Consider the following 8,856-nt stretch of genomic DNA (forward strand, 5'->3'; position numbering starts at 1 on the left):
CCCTTCCTGTCACCCTCTCCCACCCATACAATATTTTAAGTCCTCTAGAACAACCCTGGCCTGTATGTGCAATGAAGATAGGGAGGAAGTGTGGAGAAGAGCTGCTTTGTCTCCAAGACTTTTATACTAAACACTACACTTCTGAGTAAAAGTGAGGGGGATGGGGTATGGACCGGGCACAGTGGCTCATGCCTGTAATCCCAGCACTTTGGGAGGCCGAGGCAGGTGGATCACCTGAGGTCAGGAGTTCGAGACCAGCCTGGCCAACATGGTGAAACCCCATCTGTACTCAAAATATGAAAATTAGCCAGACGTCGTGGCAGGTGCCTATAATCCCAGCTACTCAGGAGGCTGAGGCAGGAGAATCGCTTGAACCCAGGAGGCGGAAGTTGCAGTGAGCTGAGATCAAGCCATTGCACTCTAGCCTGGGCAACAAGAGCGAAACTCGATGTCAAAAAAAAAAAAAAAAAAGGTAGAGGGTGGGGGGTGAGGAATAGGCCAGTGGTAGGAGATGGAGTTAAGAGAAGTGGATGAACCCAGTAGAAAGTGTTGGAAAGATATCCCCCTTGCCAGTTCAGGGTTCAGTGTGTGGCAGGGGTGGGCTGTGAATTAACTGACAATAGCCAGATTTATGGGAGAAAAATTTTAACTCACACAATAGTGGGAGCATTCAAATGAAGAGGCTGGCTGAACAGCTAGCAATAAGGGTTTATATACCAGCTTAAGAAGGAGAAAGAGGAAGAAAGAAGGCTTCTATGGGAGACAGATGAACTTTTAGGAGAAACAGATGGCATTTAGGAAAACAAATGGAAGGTAGGAGAGTTTGTGATAATGTTTGTTTATGCAGTTTCATATCCCAGTGCTGATAGTCTCCTTCCTTGCTGGAAATTCCCCCAGAGACAGAGAGAGGATTTATGGCAGCTTCCTTGGAAGGCTGTGCCTTTCTTCCAATAAAGGAAGCTCAGAAAAGCCTTCTTTCTGCATCTGTTGTATCTCAAATATCTTCAGTTTAATCTTTATACCATTTTGGTGAGTGGCAAGTCCCTACAAAAGTCAAGGATGTGAAGCCCCCGGGAGGTTGAAAGGGAAACAGGGCCAAAGTGCACAGGTATCTCTGAGTCGTGCCCTCCTTTTCTGAGTCTCTGGTCATTGAACATCAGCTATGTACCTCACTGGGTTAAAGGAAGAGACTGGTTTATTTATGCTTCCTGACTTTTTTTTTTGAATTATTAAGGGATTTAGGAAACTCTTGTGTTAAATTTATTGCATGTGATTTCTTTAGGTGAATAATCAGGCCTTATCCTTCATGGTTGAATAAGGGTAGGGTGGGAAGATGAGGAGATGGGGACAGAGATGCACTGGGAGTCTGGCCCACTTCATCAAAAGGCAGAGACAAGCAATTAAGGTAAGAAGTATTTAAAAAGCATCCAAGCTTCTGAAACTCAGGTTCTAGCATCCAAGTTTTCTGGCCTGTAGGGCATTGTGCAAAATCCACATGATTAGCTAGGCGTTTGCTTGATGGACGTGGGAGGATTGGATTAGAGCATATGAAAAGCTTGGTAGGTTGTTTTTGAGTATAATTTACTTAATTGTTTCTGGCCTGGTAAGTATACCCAGAGGCTTGATATTGATGTATGTGATTCAACAAAAACAAAAAGCAATAAGGTCTGTATCGACTTGTGGTTTAATGGCTTTAAATAAATTGACTTCTTTTGGATCAATGCAGCACACTGATGATATTTGCAATCTATGAACTTTTTAAAAACACTTCTCCTCTAAGCTACAACTTTAATATATAACTTTGGAGGAATCATTTTATATCTATCCAACAACTTCCTTCAAAAAGCATATACATGCCCATAAAAAAGCATCTGCAGGAAAAAGCTGTGCCCTAACCCTAGATTCAAATTTGGGTTTTTGATTCTCATGCCAAGTTTTCATTGAAACAGCATCTTTATGAAAAATATTAAGAGTATTTGGTGCAAAGTAAAGAATATGCTCTATGGGTCAGCAGTCAGTTTGTGTAACTGCTGTGGACTAAAAAATGTTTCTCCTCCAAATTAATGTGTTGACACCCTAACCCCAATAGGACCATATTTGGATATAGTTTTTGGGAGGTAAGGAAGGCTAACGAGGTTGTAAGCGTGGGGTTCTAATCTAATAGGCTTGACAGCCTTGTGAGATATGGCAGCCCTCTCTGTCCACACGCATATACACGTGGAGGAAAGGTCACGTGGGCACACAGAGACGGTGGTCTTGGCACACCAGGCTCCCCTCACCAGGAACCCAATCCTCTGAAACCTTGATCTTGGTCTCTCCAGCTTCCAAAATGTGGAAAAAAAAAAAATCTGTTGTTTAAGACACCCAGTCTATGGCATTTTGTTATGGCAGCCCAAGAAGACTGACACACTAATCTTAAGCAAATTACTTACTAATATCTCTGGATCATTAGTGTAAAATTTGTGGATCAGGCAAAGTAAACGCTAAGTTCTCTTTCAGCTTTTAGCTATAGTATGATTCTAACTGAAATTGTCTTGGCTCAAGAAGACTGCCAAATGTTTTTTATTTTAAAAACAAATCTGAGTTTTTCCTTCCTTCCTTTCTTCTTTCCTTCCTTCCTTTCTCTCTCTCTCTCTCTCTCTCTCTCTCTCTCTCTCTCTCTCTCTCTCTCAGGGTCTCACTCTGACACTCAGGCTGGAGCGTATGGTGACTGCTTGCTGTAGCCTTGACCTTCCAGGCCCAAGTGATCCTCCTGCCTCAGCCATTCAAGTCAAGTAGCTAGGACCACAGGTGTATACTACCATAACTAGCTAATTTTTTCACTTTTTTTTTTTTTTCTGAGATGGAATCTTGCTCTGTCACCCAGGCTGGAGTACAGTGGCATGATCTCAGCTCGCTGCAATCTCTGCCTCCTGCATTCAAGTGATTCTCCTCCCTCAGCCTCCCCAGTATCTGGGATTACAGGCACCTTCTACCACACCTGGCTAATTTTTGTATTTTTAGTAGAGACAGGGCTTCACCATATTGGCCAGGCTGGTCTTGAACTCCTGACCTCAAGTGATCCACCTGCCTCAGCCTCCAAAGTGTTGGGATTACAGGTGTGAGCCACTGTGCCTGGCCTAATTTTTTTTTTTTTTTTTTTTTTTTTTTTTTTACAGAGACAGAGTCTCCCTACTGTTGCCCAGGCTGGCCTCAAACTCCTTGGCTCAAATGATCCTCCTGTCTTGGCCTCCCAAAATGTTAAGATGATAGGCATGAGCCACCGTGCTCAGTCTGAGCTTCAAATCTTTAAAAAACTTATAAAATAGTACAGAAGAGTTCCATATGCCTTTTACTCCGATACACCAAATTTTAATATTTGTTTCTATTTTTTATATTCTCTTCATATATACATATGCATGTGTATATGTTTACATATGTATGTAATATAATTATAATTATATTATTATATGTATGCATACTATTATTTATTTTCAGAATCTATTTGAGAGTGGATTGTCTCTCATCCCTTAATACTTCAGTATGTACTTCCTGAAACAAGGATATTTCTTATCTACCTATGGTTGCCAACTTCAGGAAACTTAGCATTGGTAAAACACTTTCATCTAATCTGCAGCTCATGTTCCAATTTCATTAGTTGTCCCAGTAACAGCCTTTAAAGCATTTCCTCCTCCAGAATAGGAACCAGTCTGGGATTACACATTGCATGGAGTTGTCGTGTTTCTTTCTCCTCCTTGCATCTGGAACAGTCCCTCAGCCTTTCTTTGCTTTTGTGACCTTAGCAGTTTTGAATAATACAGGCCATTTATTTACTAGGATGACCTTTATTTGAAGTTTGTATAATGCTGCTCCATGATTAAACAGAGGTTCTGCTTCCCTGGCTGGAACATTGTGTAGGTGTGTTGTGTCTTTTACAGGGCATCATAATAGAAGGTATGTGATGACCGAATGTCCTTCATTGGTGATGCTAATTTTGATGACCAGACATGTCATTGTCCATTTTCTCTACTGTGCAGTTTAAGCAATCTGTGGAGAAATACTTTGAGGCCATGCAATGATCCTGCTCCTTGTTTAACTGCCCCCCCTTAGACTTAACATCCATTGATGATTCTTGACTGAATCAATCTTTACTATGATATCTGAAAAATGGTGATGTCCAATGCTACCACTACCTCCAAATTTGTCAGCCTGCACAATTCATTCAGCTATAAGAGTTCTCAATTCCTTCCCTGCATCCACCACACACAATTATTGTACCATATACCTTTTACTCAGTGCCCCTGTGGATTCACTGCAGCCACCCAGGGTTCTTGGCTACAGTTTTAGAACCATGGAACTAAGTCCCAGAAACTTTCAGTCTCCTTTGTTTAACAGCAACAATAAATATTGGGTTGATGTTGAGGATCTTTTCACTAATGGGAAAACCCGGGGGGGAAACCTGGAAAGCATCAAGCTGAGGCTATTTTTCACAAAGTTTATAAAGTAGGTGATTGCGTTGTTTAAAGGACTTTTATTTTATCCAAAGGGTAAATAATCCATTATTATTCCTATTTATTTTGATGCTCAGGTTGTCCCAGTTTGGGCCAGTAGGAGCACCTTCAAACTGGTTCCTAGGTCCTTTTGACATACCCCCAACATTTTAAAAATACTTTTGAGAAATACTGATTAAAATCAGAGGCAAAAATGTGTGTGTTTGTGTGTGTATGTGTGTGTGTGTGTGTGTGTGTGTGTGTGTTTATGCATGTGCACTGTGGAATCCCAAAGAGCAAACTGAAGGAGAGATTAATTAACAGCCATTTAAAATTTTATCAGAAGCGGCACAGGTATGTGTCTGTAATTCCAGCTACCTGGGGAGATCCCTTGAGCCCAGGAGTTCAAGACCAGCCTGGGCAATAAATGGAGCAAGACTCCCATCTCAAAACAAAAACAAACAAACAAAAAAAAAAAAAAAAAAAAAAAAAAAAAAAAAACAACAAAAAAAAGAAAAACCCACAAAAATTTATTAGATGTTATAACTGTATGCAACATGCGCTCTTTAGTTTTATTATTCTCAGATCTGCTAGTTAGTTCTCATAATTAGTTTTCCTTTATCCTAGGTAATTAGACTGGAGTTGGCCAACATCCATGAGCTCATTTGGAAGGCAGGACTGCAGCTTAACAGTTTCTTTTCAACACAGAATCTTCTTCAACATCTTTATCCTCATTTTGAATGCCAACTTCTTTATCACCTGTCTCTTCTTACTATGATGTATGTGCACAGATTTTCCCTTCACTTCATTTAGCCTGTAGCACTTGGTCTCCCTGTGGATGTTCTGACAGTTCTTGCCGCTGCACTCTTGCTGAGTAAAGCAAGGTTTTCCCCAAACTTAATAATTTTTATCCACTTTCTCTGTTCACAATGCTCTCAGTGTCTCAGTAATTTTTTCTCAATGCCCCCAGGCCAAAAGAAATACTAAACAATTCCTTTTATTAAGTACTCGAGTCCAAACAACTTAATAAGGATTTATGTTTAACAACTTTGTATCCACTTGCAAACAATTAAACATATAAATTGAAAGAAAAGTTACATTTTCATTTCATTCCTTCTTTTTTTTTTTTTTTTTTTTTTTTAGGGCAGCCTCCCAAGCCAGAGTAGGCTCAGAGAGACTCCCTCATTTCATTCTTACAGTTAGCTTTCAAGTGGGATGTGTGTACCCTGGACAGTGTACAGTTTCTCAAGCTTGGAAGCAGACTGGACATCTCAACTCTAATTTCATATTCCCTGTTGATTTTCATGGGTACTTTGTATAATGCTGGAAGAGATGATACCATTGATAGAAATGTAACCTCTTGCCAAAACTGAACTACCACGTAGTTTGCATAATATCCCACAGATGCCAAGCATCCCTGTGTTTCTCTCAAAAATATAAAATATTCTTTAGTCCCCTGTAGATTCACTGCAGCCACCCAGGGTTCTTGGCTGCAGTTTCGGATTCACGGCACTAAGTCCCAGAAACTTCCAGTCTCTTTTGTAAAACAGCAACAATAAGTACCGGGTTGATGTCGAAGATCTTTTCACTAATGGGAAAACCTGGGGGAAAACCCTGGAGAGCATCCAGCTGGACTCTTTCTACAAAGTTCATAAAGTAGGTGATCACATTGTTTATTTATCTTCCAGTCATTCCAGAACACTTTAATTTTTTTTTTTTTTTTTTTTTTTTTTTGATGGAAAGTCTTGGTCTGTTGCTTAGTCTGGAGGGCAGTGGCGTGATCTTGGTTTACTGCAACCTCTGCCTCCCAGGTTCAAGCAATTCTCCTGCATCAGCCTCTTGAGTAGTGGGGATTACAGGTGCGCACCACCATGCCCAGCTAACTTTTGTATTTTGAGTAGAGATGGGCTTTCATCGTGTTAGCCAGGCTGGTCTTGAACTCCTGACCTCATTTGATTCACTGGCCTTGGCCTCCCAAAGTGCTGGGATTACAGGCATAAGCCACCACACCCGGCCTTACTTTCAACTGTTTAACAGTGAAAGGGCTACTACCACAGAGAGTTCTGGAACAACATATATAAATAAAGACTGTCCTGGCCGCCCAGCTGATCCATGACATCCCTCACAACACTGACATTCTAAAATCAACTTTTACTCAACAGATGATCACTATGACAATGCAGTTTCTATGTTCTCACAATTTGCCAAGGAATCTTTATCACCTTAAATCATGAAACACAGTGTTTCTCGGTCGCACTCTTCCTTCTCCTCTCTCTCTTATCCTGTTTCTCTAATTTCCATTAGACCCTGCTTGGACCTTGCTACCCCCACGCCAGCCCCAGCCTAAATCCCATCAAAACTTACCTGCCACTTTCCTAGTTACCCAGGATTTGATTTCCCAGGTGACAATACACAAAGCAGCTGGTTTGCCGGTGTGACTGGAAGCCCAAGAAAGACAGACACGAACACTATGTTCCAGCCCGTCCATGTGTAATCCCACTCTCTTAACATATATTTTGAGACTTCCTAGATTTCATTTTAACCTAAAGACATAACTTTTGTAAAATTTAAGAAGCTGAGCTATCTCATGATTCAATCCAGTAAGAAAGAGTCAGCTGGCAGCCCAAGAGTCGTTGAAAATAATTCATCTTGCCCACAGTGTTTTGAGGAGAATGGGAAAGGCAGATACATTCATAACACACAAGAAAGCCTGTTAATGGTTTCTTTCCCCGTCTCTTTTTAGATGTATGATCCTCACAGGGCGGCTGCCCCAAAATTTTTCCTCTTCCACTCCAAGCCTTGCAAACCCTTCTCTGAACTCTGTCCAGCCCCAAGCTCTCTTTGGTCTCTCTCTCTCATCCTTAGTTGCTGAATTCTGTTAAATCTCCAGCTCTTCGCGGGTTTGTTTGTTTTTTTTTTTTTTTTTGGATTAAAATGCTAACCACTATACCACAAACGCCTTAGCTGTTTTTTTGGATTTGGTGCAATAAAGGAACCCAGAAGGAAACTCTGTTTCTTATAAGGAAGGAAGCTTGGCAGAGAAAATAGAGATTGCAAAAATTTCTGATTTTGTATTTTTTTCTCGTTCACATTTGAATTCATCCATCCAATCCATCCACCCATCCATCCATCCTGTCCATCTAATCCATCCATCCATCCTATCCATCCATCCATCCATCCATCCATCCTATCCATCCATCCATCCATCCATTCTATCCATCCTTTCCATCCAGCCATCCAATCTATCCAAACGTCCAAATTGGCTGTGAAGCTTCCACTTAAATACAAAGCTCTAAAAGAGCAGAGCAAGATCCCTGCCTTGAGAGAATTACAATTTAATTGGAGACAAAAATTAAAACTGGAAAACGTAAGATGTTTGGGAAGTGAAGAATGTCTGCGCCTGGCATGTTTCTGGTGCTTCAGAAACATCTGTGGACTCGTGTGGAAAATAGCATTGACTGAATAATCATCGTTAGTGAGCTCACCAGTATTTACTTGCCAGTCAAGCTCCGTGCAAAGAGGTGATGATTAAGGTGGACATTTCCCGGGCCCTGGAGCACTGAGAGGCTGCAAACTCCTCTCCCGAGGCCACTCTGACGATTCCTGCCCCGTCTGCTCCTTCATCCAATCAGGTTGGGCCTACACGGCTCCTCGCCTGGGGCCGGGAACTTTTCGGGGAGCAGGGTGACAAATGTGCACAGTTATAGGCAGGGGCGGGTCGGCGGGAAGGGGCTACCAGGCCTGGGCAGGAGCTCCCGAGGCGACCCCGCGGCTCCCGATCTCGTGGGGACCAGCCCTGGGAGGATGGAACCTGCACTGGGAGCCGCCATCGGGAGCCTGGAACCAGCCGCTGGGCTGTGCGGGCTGCGCGCGCCGACAGCGGTCTAAGAAAGTGAGGCGCGTGTGTAGCGCTCCCAGTGGCCTCGTGGAAGGACTGAGGAGGAAGAACTCCGACGACCCCGTTTAACGGGACAAGGAAGAAGCGCCGTAAATGATCACCAGGAAGTGAAAAGCAAAGCAGTGGGACGCAAAACACTCAGTGATAGTCTACTCAGAAGGCAGCGAGGAGCGTGCCGAAATAGCTCAGTTGGGAGAGCGTTAGACTGAAGATCTAAAGGTCCCTGGTTCGATCCCGGGTTTCGGCAGTTGCTTTTTAAATTCTGATCTCAAGAACTCAAATTTTGTTAAGACTCTCCGTCCACGATACCGTGGCTCATTCCTTCAAGCCCAAGCACAGACTGAAATTTGAAGGGTGAACGAGGAACAGTCGTTCCCAGCCCCTCCCAGGAGCGCGGCTGCTCTGCGCAGGCGCTTCCGGGCGGGGACGGGAGAAGCTGCCGCGCGTGCGCGCCGCGGAGCCTGTGGCTGGGACCCACCGCCGCCCGCG

General features: G+C 42.9%; 1 non-coding gene across 1 annotated transcript; it reads left to right on the top strand.

Moving 5' to 3' along the window:
- The first annotated feature begins 8,541 nt into the window (after positions 1 to 8,541).
- TRNAF-GAA (transfer RNA phenylalanine (anticodon GAA)) lies at positions 8,542 to 8,614 on the top strand. The gene has a single exon. It is a non-coding gene; the product is annotated as a tRNA-Phe (tRNA).
- Positions 8,615 to 8,856: the final 242 nt, after the last annotated feature.

Source organism: Saimiri boliviensis, chromosome 16 (assembly GCF_048565385.1).
Source record: "Saimiri boliviensis isolate mSaiBol1 chromosome 16, mSaiBol1.pri, whole genome shotgun sequence".
Taxonomy (NCBI): Eukaryota; Metazoa; Chordata; class Mammalia; order Primates; family Cebidae; genus Saimiri; species Saimiri boliviensis.